Below are 11,530 nucleotides of genomic sequence, written 5' to 3'. Positions count from 1 at the left end.
GTAAAGTCGGGCGGCAATCCTCTTGGACGACCACGGCGAACGCCGGTAGTTTCGACGAGGTCGCTAATTAACTTCGCTCTTAACTTTCCTGACCTTCTTCCACCGGCGAGACTGGCCTCCCGACTCTCTATCGAAGCCCCGACTTCCCCTCCGCGCTCTCGGGGAAGCTCCGCTCGGCGAGTATCCTCGCCACGTCAGGTCCCCGCTGCATTCCAGAGCCCGGATGCATCCCGCAAGTTGCATCGCAAGAGTGCGTCGGCACCGCGCGCGCGCGCACACGCGTAGAGATCTCTCCTTCTTCCGGGACCGCGGCCCCGGAAATCGGAGAGATCGCGCTCGCACGAGGCGTGGCCATTAATTCCATCGAATCCTGGTATATAAGTAAGATTAAAGCGCGCGTATAAGTACCGCTTCAGCGCGAGTCGCTATTCGACTCGCTCGATTCCGCCTCGTCGCGCTAAAAGCGCATTCACGCGGTTTAGTTTGCGAAAGAGACTAATAAGTATAATAGTATATTGATGCTGGAATATTCTTTGTTTCATTACAGTTTGATTATTTTACCAGCTGTAAGGAGAAATACCCGCGATATATTTACGACGAGAGTTCTTTATATCCCACATTCTGAATTTCTCGAGGAATCGCGAACGGAAGTGCATATGTTGCATTATTCTAATTAATTAATGTTAAACCATAATTTTAGATTAAATTAATTAATTCCAAAGGTCTAGAATATTCTTCAATTTTTATATTTTAAATGTAAATAATTTTTGTCTCAAAGAATAATCAAGAATTAATCGTGTAAATTCACCTTAAAGTTGGCGAACGTCCTTCTGATATTCCAGATGTCTCCGTCGTAGCTATTAATTATGCCACGTGAATACAAGCGACTTTATGCTGGAAATTGGAGCCGCTATTGTAATCCGCCGCGGGGATTCTTGCTATGAATTGACCACGATGTCGAGAGAGAGCAGGGGTCCGAAGAGGGTCGTGATATAGGCGGCATTTGAATTATGAAATTAATGCGATCGCATGGCGAACGTAGTCTCCGTGTCGCGTAATCGCGCATTAAATTATGCGGCGAGTTCGTGGATGCCGTCAGAATTCTTGTATAGTATAATCATATATGTCGCAATCACTTTTTTAAAGACCTATTAAGACGTTTTATTATTATTTTAATAATGCATTTAAGAAATAAAGGAAGTTATATTTGTAGTTTTATAGCCTCTAATAAATTTATCAGTTATTATTTTTTTTCATAAAGTCAGAATGTATATTGTAAATAATTATACAGAGTAATAATTGTCTATGATATATTTATGATTTATAGCACATTTTATAACGATTCAGCATCCTTTCAAAGGAGGAATTATTAAAGCTCGTTAATTTTTATGCTTCAAGAGAATTCACACATAAAAAAATTGACGTCTAATTTTAGATTGAGAAAATTATATAATTTAATGATTTAACTATATCAATTATATGAGTTATTATCGAAATTAGAAATTTTACACGAATAAATGTTGGTTATTTATAAAAAGTAAATTAAAATTCAATAAATAAGAAACTTTCGACTTAAGTATGCTTAGAAATCGCGAAGTCCTGCGCGAAACCACAAACCACGTCAGAGGTGCATCATCTTGGACCGCATCGCGCACACGCGCGTTCGCTCGAGAGGGAGAGAGAAACGCGACGTATAAACTTTCACCCTGCCACACGTTCGCGTGGTAGTCGTGTCTCCGCGGCGTGTACACCACAATGGTTAACCTTATGACTTCGCGCGCCAAGAGGCCTCTTCCCCCTTTCTCTTTAAAAGGAGGGAGGCAGGAGGGACCCTCTTCTCGTCATCTCTGCACGCGCCCGTGTTGAGGCACCGCACCGGCCCGGGGCAAGACACACGACCTATCAATCATGCAGCGATATTCACCTCCGGGACGCACAATCTAGAAGTGGGCGTACGGTAAGGAGTCATCGTCACCTTTGACCTTCGACGCTGTCTACGGCCACTGTCGTTCTCGCGAGTGGAACGACCATTTCCGCCGCGCGATTCGCACTCGACTATCTTACTTTTGACCTTAGCTATTCAATCATTCAAAAGAGCGATGATAAATATATGCGTTTGGATAAAATAATAATAATACATTAGAGAATTCGAAAAAACGTGATATTAATTATTCAGTGTATTTTATAGTGATTTTTTAATAGAATTGATTTCATCAATTTTATGTATGAAATGTAGTAGCTTGGAGAGGAACTTTATTTTTATTTCGTGGATGCGAAGAAGCAACAGTCATCCTTTCGAGACGAAAGCGCGAATTCAGAAGGGGAGTAACTCTACAACTATCGCGGCGATCTTTGACCTTACGAGTGTAGTGTAGTATAAAATCAGCTGCTGTTTCTGTGTCTTTGCGCGCGGATGCATGAACCGGCGAATGGCTCACTTTTCGTCGAGAACGACCCTCGACCTTCCACATCGCGCGAAGATAACTCGTGTATGAGATTGCAGCGTCGATGTTCCGCTTCCTTGAGCTTTCGCCGTCTTTGCTAACCTTCGACGATGATCTCCGCGAACTGTCGTGAATTTTCTCCGGTTTCTAATGTCTCTAACGCAACGAAAATTATCTCCGAGATAATAACGATAACTTTCTCATTTCGAGAAATTAACGCGTTAAAATATCATTAAAATATTATGCGGAATGCGTTGAATTATGCGCGGAAAATTATGATGCAAGAATTGACTTTGCGCTCTGTCTAAATATTTACTGAATAAAGTGAACATCTGATAAATTTAAAGCAGCGGACAGAGAATCATGTATGTGGAAATATTTAAATTATTTTGCTAATGAGGTAATTTGCAAATTCTATAATACTTAAGACGCGTTAATGTGGAATAAGTCTACAAAAATACAAATTTCGCCTTTCATCGGTTTGTCGTAAAAATTTATATTATCAGCAAGATTATATATGCAACGAAACCACTGCTTAAAAAGAAATATTTTATGCACGATCCGACCTTCGGCCCTGATAATTAACAAAATTATAGCCAATTTGGAAGAAATCAAAGACGTTCAATCATTTTAAACAGAAACAAAAAGTACTTGTCCTTCGATCTTTCCGCCACGAAATAGTTTGTATAAGATTGGTGCATAAGAAAATATGTATATCGTCAGAAATACCAGAATGTTATATATTTAATCAGATAATTTAAAAATTATATATATAATTACAAACCTTTTTATTTTTATATTTATCTTTTCTTCTTTTTGTTGATTTTAGAAAAATTAAAAAGGTTTAAAAGTGTTGTACTGTATATTTTATGATACAACTAAATTAATACAATAATAGTACGATAAATATAATACGATAAGTAAAATAAAATGCGTGCATTACCGATTGAAATTACCGATTAACGAATTAATGTCGCGGCAAAATATTGTTTGGTCGGTGAAAAAGTTTGCTCTATGCAATAATGTATATCTCAGCTATTCGATAAGTCTGTTTAAAATGTGAAAATAGCCTGTGGATAGTTGCCTCTCTTGGCAACTATCCACCCTCTTGATCGAGGTAGCCTGTCTAGCTTTTGATATGTCGAGATGTTCCTTAATAATTCAAGCAACCGCGCGTAATAAACACAGCATCTTCGTGCTTTACTCGTGATAGACCGTGCTTTTTTCCTGTCTTTGTCGTCGATCGCCCCGTTCGGTCGCAAAAAGTCATTAGAGAAACTGGTTTTAAAGTTTCCAGTTAAGTCATCAGGACAACATTTTAAAACCGTCAATAGCGCCGATGCGGCAGTAGTCGCTCAGTACTTTACAGCCGTTTCAATATGTGCGTCTAGAAGTATATGACTGTTTTTATACCGTCGCGATTCCAAATTACCGTGCCATAAGCGAGGATCGCGCGAAATGCTCGCGAAACTCGCAAAAACTGATCCCGTCTCACTTTGCAGCGACGCGATTACGTAAGTTCGCAAAGAGAGCATGTCCCATAATGATACGTGTCGCGATGATATGTCAATGATTATATCGCGCGCACGGATTGCATAACGCCATTTCTCATCAAAAACTAGTTGCATTTTTTTATTTCTTTTCATGCTTTCCTAAAAAACATCAAAATTATATGTCTCAAGTTTTCATCCTATCTCGGATTCTTATCTTCAATTTTAGTCGGTTATTTAAGTAATTTACGGGAGTACTAACTTTATTTTTCTCGCAATTATTCACTACGCATCCTTATTTTTTTAGACGTATAGCCAGAATATTAAAATATATGCTATTACTAATATTTTATAATTACATATTGACGATATTAATACAATTTTAGAATAAATAGTTTTGTTTCAGTTATTAAAATCAAATAAATACACATTTAATCTTCGTTTAAAATAAAAACAAAGATATTTAAATGAGCATTTATACTTTTTTAAATATTTTATCTCTATCATCCTTTCGATAGTGTCATCAAGAAGCGCGAACAGGTTCACCCCTTTGATTTTCGTTCCCAATAACGCGACACGGTGCATTATCGTCGAGCGAAAGCGTAACGAGCATGGTGCACGTTGGCGCTATAAAACGTCCTCCGTGTGGGAAGGTGCAAGGACGTCGTTACAGAATAAAGCCGCGTACACACCTACGGATGACCGTGGCTCAGCTAAAGTTCTAACAATAAGTAGCTTACGGACGTCTCGATGTCACAGAAATATCCGTCTGGAGAGACGTCCGCCTCCTCGTCCTCCTCCGCTGCACTCCCTATGCGAATTCTCCCTTTCTCTTCCTATTATCTCGTTCCTATCTATCATCTCTCACCTTCGCGATACACAGCCTACTAGAACGACGATGCCCACGCTGAAATGCCTCCATGAAGAGCGGCTAATTGTGAAGCAGTTGATAAACTCGTTCATCGTCGTGGCGACAGGCGCGGTGTTTCTTCAATACGCGATCGGTATTATAACGCATCTTGCAATTACTCTTGATCGAGTCGAATAATGTTCGTGTACTTCATCTTCTCTCGTAGGTTTACATGAAAATAGCATTAACTTTAAAAGGTATCCAAAAGAAGTGTCATGAGCTATTAATACTTCCTCGCCGATAACATTTTACGTACAAAGACTTTTGACCTCGTAGCATCGATAATTTATCCGCGGTATGAAATTTGACACCTTTTTTTTTTAAGGTAAGATATAATTTATGCAAATTGCGAATTTTATCATTATCATCATTTAATTTCTTTAAAATTAATATTGCGAAATGTATACTGCACGTATGTGCACATAACATCCTTATCTAATTAACGCGATAATGCCAATTGGCACGTGTAGAAATGCAAATGCCATACTTTGGAAATGAAAGTGATAACGCGCCGAAAGTGGCCCGCTAGCAGATAGAAATTCCTCTTCTACCTTGTCTGGCTGCGCCTCCTTTCACCTTCTCCGCATTATCGCCGTTACATGAAACGAGACCCACGCGTATACGCGTTGCGAAAACGCGTCGGCGAAGGCTGTCCAGATCGATTTCGCAGGTACAATGCGCCTGTCTCTCCAATAGCCTTGCACATGTATGCATACCGAGTAACTCGATAATTCTTCATCGGTGATATATTTTAATCGGAAAAATTAAAATTAATAATTAGGAATTTGGCTCAGATAAATAAACAAAAATTAAATCAAAATTGGCATAAGAGCCAGTTTGGGAAAAAATAAATTGCATAAACTAAAAATACACACTGAAAAGTATGTCCTCTATTCTGGAAAATGATTGTTAAAGTGATATTATTTCGATATAAATTTCAATTTAATAAAAGATCGGTCGTGATTTTAACGAGTTTCTACTTCTATTAATTATATGATTCTTGATTTTTCTTGGACATAAATAAGACCGATTTTCTAAATTTTTCCATTGAATCCTCCAATGGATCTTAAATGGTCCATTGAACGATTAGATGTCGAGCGGCTCGGTTGAATCGTCCCGTTGATTGAAATCGAGAACAAAACGTAGCAGACGCGCAGTGCTCGGAATTGAGATGAATGCGGCGCGAGCAAGATTGATTCCCTTCATTAAGTCGCGGCCTCCGCGCGCACAATTAAACGCGCATTACAAACGGGATGCAAAACGTACACGAACGTCGAGCCAAGTATGTCCTAACAAGAATGAGCATTCCGTTCACGGAGGTCCCTCTATTATTGCGTTTGAGATCGTAATGCCCGACGATGCGCATTAAAAACGCGTTATCTCCCGTTCCCTCCCCCACCGTCCTATTTCTTCGCTCTTGCGGGATACTCCACTGCCCTTCATCGAAGAAAATGCAGCCCCATCGCGCCGTCCCAAGGACTTTTCGCCGCGCTCGGGGACATGACAAATATAGACAAATGTAGATCGAGCCGGCCACCTGTAGCGCATCAGTTGCATATACAGTGAATGCACTGCTAAAATCTTAACATTCTTATTCAGGGAGCAGTCGTATAACATGTAGCATATTCAGAAAAGTTTATCTCTATTTCTTTTTACAAAATTAAGAAAATTTTATTCTAAATTTAAATAATTTTCTAAGGGTAGTTTTTCAAATTCCTGTACAATTAATACACGATGGTGCTGAGGTAACGTTGATAAAAATATCTTTGTCATGTTTGGCAAGAGATAATAGTAACGTCTAAAAGTCTAAATTTTCTTCTTCCTGCAATATTCTATTTAAAAAAATAATCAAGAGAAAATTTTTTGAAACAGAGACACAATCGCTTATCGAGCTATCGCGCGACACTATGTGTTGCCACTTTTAACATTGATCAGCTGAGAGCTTCACTCGCGAATTACTCTTACGCTGGGTGGTCTCATTGTACGCAAGCGGGCAGGCCAAAGTGGATTTTAAACATCTTGTCGAGCATAAAGAAGCGCAGAAATTTACGTTCGCTCGTTGCTCGCGCGCACGCGGAAAGAATGTGATGATATACCAGTTTCGTGAGGTTCCGGCCGCGTCGACGGAATCCTCCTCTATCTCAGGAATCTCCCGGCATTAGCTCTTTTTCTGCGCGCGCGCTTTGTTTTTAGAGCTATGTGTGCCGATGACACTCGTTTGCACGGGGCGCACAAACGGCGACAGGAAACGTTTCCTCGCCTCGATACCGGGAAACGCGGCTAATAATTCCGGCTGTCTCTCAGCCGCCGCGACGTGGCCGTCTCGTCATTACGGTTATCATTATTTCAGCAAATGGACCTCCTACCTGCCCGCTCGCTCGGTTACCCGCTCCGAGAGCGATTCTTTTCACTCGTCTTCTCGGTCCTGAAAGGCTTAAGGCCGCACCGCGACGCGACGTGCTGAGACCACTTTTTGTTCCTCCTCGCATCTTCCGACCATGCGATTTACACGACGCGCGAAGAGTCTGAATTTAAAGAGATGATGATACGGTGTATTATTTATCTATTTGCATCTGCAAAAATATCAGATTGCAGAAATATAAATGTCAATATTCAAAATAAAAATTCCCAAATAATTGACAGAAATTATTAAACAATTATTAAACAATATTATGAGCAAAAGTATAGAAATTTAAATTGTATTCGTATAAAAGAAAACCTATTAATCTTTCGAGGAGATTTAGTCTTGTATATACTTTGTCGTATATTTATCTATTTTCCTTTTCAATCAAAAACATTATACATGATATATATTTATGTTACACTTGCTATTAATCTGAACAGATTGTAACATGATTCTTCCAAGGATTCATTAAAGAATCCATCATTAAAATGAAGATTCTCTGAGACAGATTGTAGAAATGCAATTACGCTGCGTCTCAACGACACTGATATAGGTAGCACTTCGGCTATTACGATGTAATAGCAGTTGCCAAGTACACGACACGATTACTTATCGTGGAAATTTTTACCTTCACATAAACATATTTAAATTAGAATCGTTTGATGGCTGCTTGGTGTATTATCAATTCAAAGCTAAGAACGCGTAATGTAACGCTTGTTGCTAAGGATTTAATCATAAATCGAAGTAAAGTTTTAAATTCTACTAAACACTAATACTAATTATGCTGATTTAAATTTTAAATACGTCATTTATTTCTTTGTAGAGTTTTATTTAAAAACATGCCAAATATATTAACAAGTTAATTAAAAGAGATTGCAATTCATGAACTATTAAAAATATAAGGATTTCTTGCTTCACGAGAATTTTTTAAACAATGCTATTTTCAAACAAAATATTATTACATAAAAAGATAAAAATAATTTTATCCGAGCAACGTAATTTTTCTTCATTTACTAAATCAATTTTAATTCAAGTAGATATAATTCGGGTTTTTCTGAAATTTACATGCTGATGAGAACGGTAGTAGGGACTTAATATAGATGTCAAAAGCTACATCAATTCCGAGAAACTCGCATAACGACTCCCATTTCTTAGCTATTTATCTTTACACCGCGATCATTCAACTAGAAGTATGTACAGCAGACACTGATGACAGATCGGGACCTTTTCGTCCATAAATTTGTTTAGTAGTCATTTAATTTCCACACGTCTTTAAGCCATTAAAAAGATATTGGTGCCTCGTAGAAACTTAGTGCCGAATCCGGTATCACGCATCGTTATGGAGACCCATCGCGTTAGGATATTATTTTCTCAAAATCGAGACGCCACTGACCCCATATGCGTCGCAATGCGGATAGCAAAAAGACAATACATCGCGATTTTTTCTATAGAAAAATAATTTATTAGTATGAAATATTTTTATAAATTTTTCTATATAAGAAAGACATTTTTTCTGATACTCATACATATCTCTAAAAATATTTTTAATAATGTTCAACAAATTCTGGAACATTTGCATTTGAAAGTAATTATGAAATTTTCAAAGAGAAAAAAGTTTGAAGATACTATAATCCTCTCTCTTTTCAACTTATTTTTTATAAGAGAAATATTTATTATTATAATATAATATTTATATTATTATAATATAATTATTATAATATAATAATATATAAATATATTGTAATATTTATAATATTTATAATATAAATACATTATAATATTAAGATCGAATATAAATAATTTCAAAATAAAATTAGCATATGACTAATAAAGGTTATTTTGTTAATATAATTTTTATATAATTATATAATTATATAATTATACATTTTAATTATACATTTTATATAATTTATTAGCGTCATGTGCAGTTTTTTTAGATAAATTTTGTCGGCGCCCATGATGGTGACCCGCTCGCGTACATAAGACATCCATTGTAGGACGGCGTCTTTATGGCTCGTAAATTTGTTCTGTCGCTACGCGATCTTTCGATCTCTTTCTTTTCTTCAAGGACTAATAGTGGCCGCCCGCGCAAGTTTGGCGCCAGATAGATATAGCTGAAAGGTACGACTCGGTCTCCATAAATATTGAAATATTAGATATCTTTAATAAGAGAAGGTTATTTTAGTCTTGATTAATTCGACTTCAACGGCTTAATTTCTCCTTCATGAATAACTAAAGTATATTTTGCGATTTTTAATTATGATTCAAATGCCTATAACTATTTAACTGTAATATTAATAGATGTAGCAAATATTTGAGTCCTCAATATTTGAATTATTTCGTTATATACGGAATTAACATTGATTATAATTTCAAGTATATCGGAGCAAATTTCGTGATAATATCAGAAGCACGATATGTAGCAACAATGCATTGCCATCCCGAGGATAGTAATGTGGTAGAGATTGAATGTTAGGACGAGAAGAACCGAAACAAAAAAATTAATATTAAGGATTTCGTTCGTTCAAAATTAACCATGACCACAAGATTCGATTTATCAATAAAAAATCCGATTGCAAGGTTAAAAAAGTAGAGCGCACTCTTTATTTTTTGCTCAGACGTTCTCGAATGAGAACATATCCTCCACTAAATTGGAATGTCTACTTTTTCGGCTGCTATAAATTGAAACAACGTACTATAGCATGATCAATAACTAGATAATAAATACTAGATAGAAAAATAAATGTGTTTTAAATTATTTTGATACAAAGCGATGCCAATTTTAGGTAGAATAGATAGAAAACTCCTTTTAATAGAAAAGGAAAATAGCCACGCACACAGAATTATAATAATATTATAAAGATTATAAAATAGATTTTTATATTTTTGGATGCTTTATGAAATATTTGGCATCGGAATTTGAATATCATGGTCATTATATTGAAGATTAAGAGATTTATAGTAGAATAAGAAACTAATTAACCATAGAAATACCTCATTATGAGGGGAATAAAACTGCTAGGCCTAATAAACCTGTTTTTTAAATATTATTTGAAATTTTTTGTTTAGAGTAAACAAATAAAACGCATATTTCTAGACTTGAAAGAGAATAGTAAGGAAAAAATGATAAAATTGAGTTCACTTAAAAGGAACAAACGTATTGTCAAGTCTGACCATCATGTCTGTATTCACTTAACGATCAGCCCCAGGAACGAGTCTTCCGTGTCGGGTTTGCGAGCGAGACGAAAGCGACGCTTTCACGGTTGGCTTCGGCGCATCGAGACAATGTCGCTCGGTAGTAGCCGTAGGTTTAACGGTGGCCAGATAGAAAGAGAAGGAAAGAGAGAAAGAGAGAAAAAAAAGAGGACGTCACGTTTCGCGTTTTCCTCGACGGCGGTGACTCCGTCCTTCTCACCTTCGCACGCTCCAAGCGTGCTCGTATCCATCGTCGATGGTTCACGCTGTTCGTCGCGGTCACACTTGCTCTCGAAGAAGCAGCGAAAGATTGGCAACGGTCTCCGCTCCGTTGCGATGCCCCTTTTTCGCCGCTTCATTCGTCGTCTCGCGGCGCAACGTGGCGCACCACGACGCCGAGTAACCTTTACTTAGCGTACACTTCCACGGGGAGACAAAAAGCCATCTGGACGGGTGATGACTCTCAAAACATCAGAGACCCGGCGCCCGCCTCGCGGGAACGCAGTTCTTTTCCTGCGGCACTTTCTTTTTCTCTCCCTCGCAATCGCTCCCCGACCAGAGGTCGAGACGTAATGAAATATAAAAATAAGACAGAAGGAATATACAGAATGTAAGGAAGCAATTTTTATGGTCTTTTTCGTGGAGATTAAGCGTAAAGGTGTTATAAAAGGCACTTATATATTTTACGTCATAAATTGTGATAAAAGTGACACAGATAAAAATATGTGACTTTATAATATTGACAAATAATTTCTTTTCTTTTCCTTGCAAAATAATTTTGTAAGATCTCTTCATATTTGAATTTTATGCAAATAATCAACCTCTATCCTTCTCTCTTATGATATATATAAGGGAAACTTTAAAAAATATAAATACAATTTTCTGATAATGATGGGAGATAAATTTATTTATTCATTATGTAAAAAATATATATACTTAACCATAATTAAAATATTTTTAAAAAAATTGTTTGCTAAATCCTTTATATTAACTTTAATTTATTAAAAATTCTCTATTTCTATTGAAAAAGAAATAAAACGTTTACATAAAAATATTAGCATTTGTTTTTATGTGAAAAAAAATATTT

This window comes from Camponotus vicinus, unplaced genomic scaffold (genome assembly GCF_025532165.1).
Source record: "Camponotus vicinus isolate PSW18456_S1 unplaced genomic scaffold, iyCamVici1.0 SCAF_1, whole genome shotgun sequence".
Classification (NCBI taxonomy): Eukaryota; Metazoa; Arthropoda; class Insecta; order Hymenoptera; family Formicidae; genus Camponotus; species Camponotus vicinus.
This window is presented reverse-complemented; position numbering follows the sequence as displayed.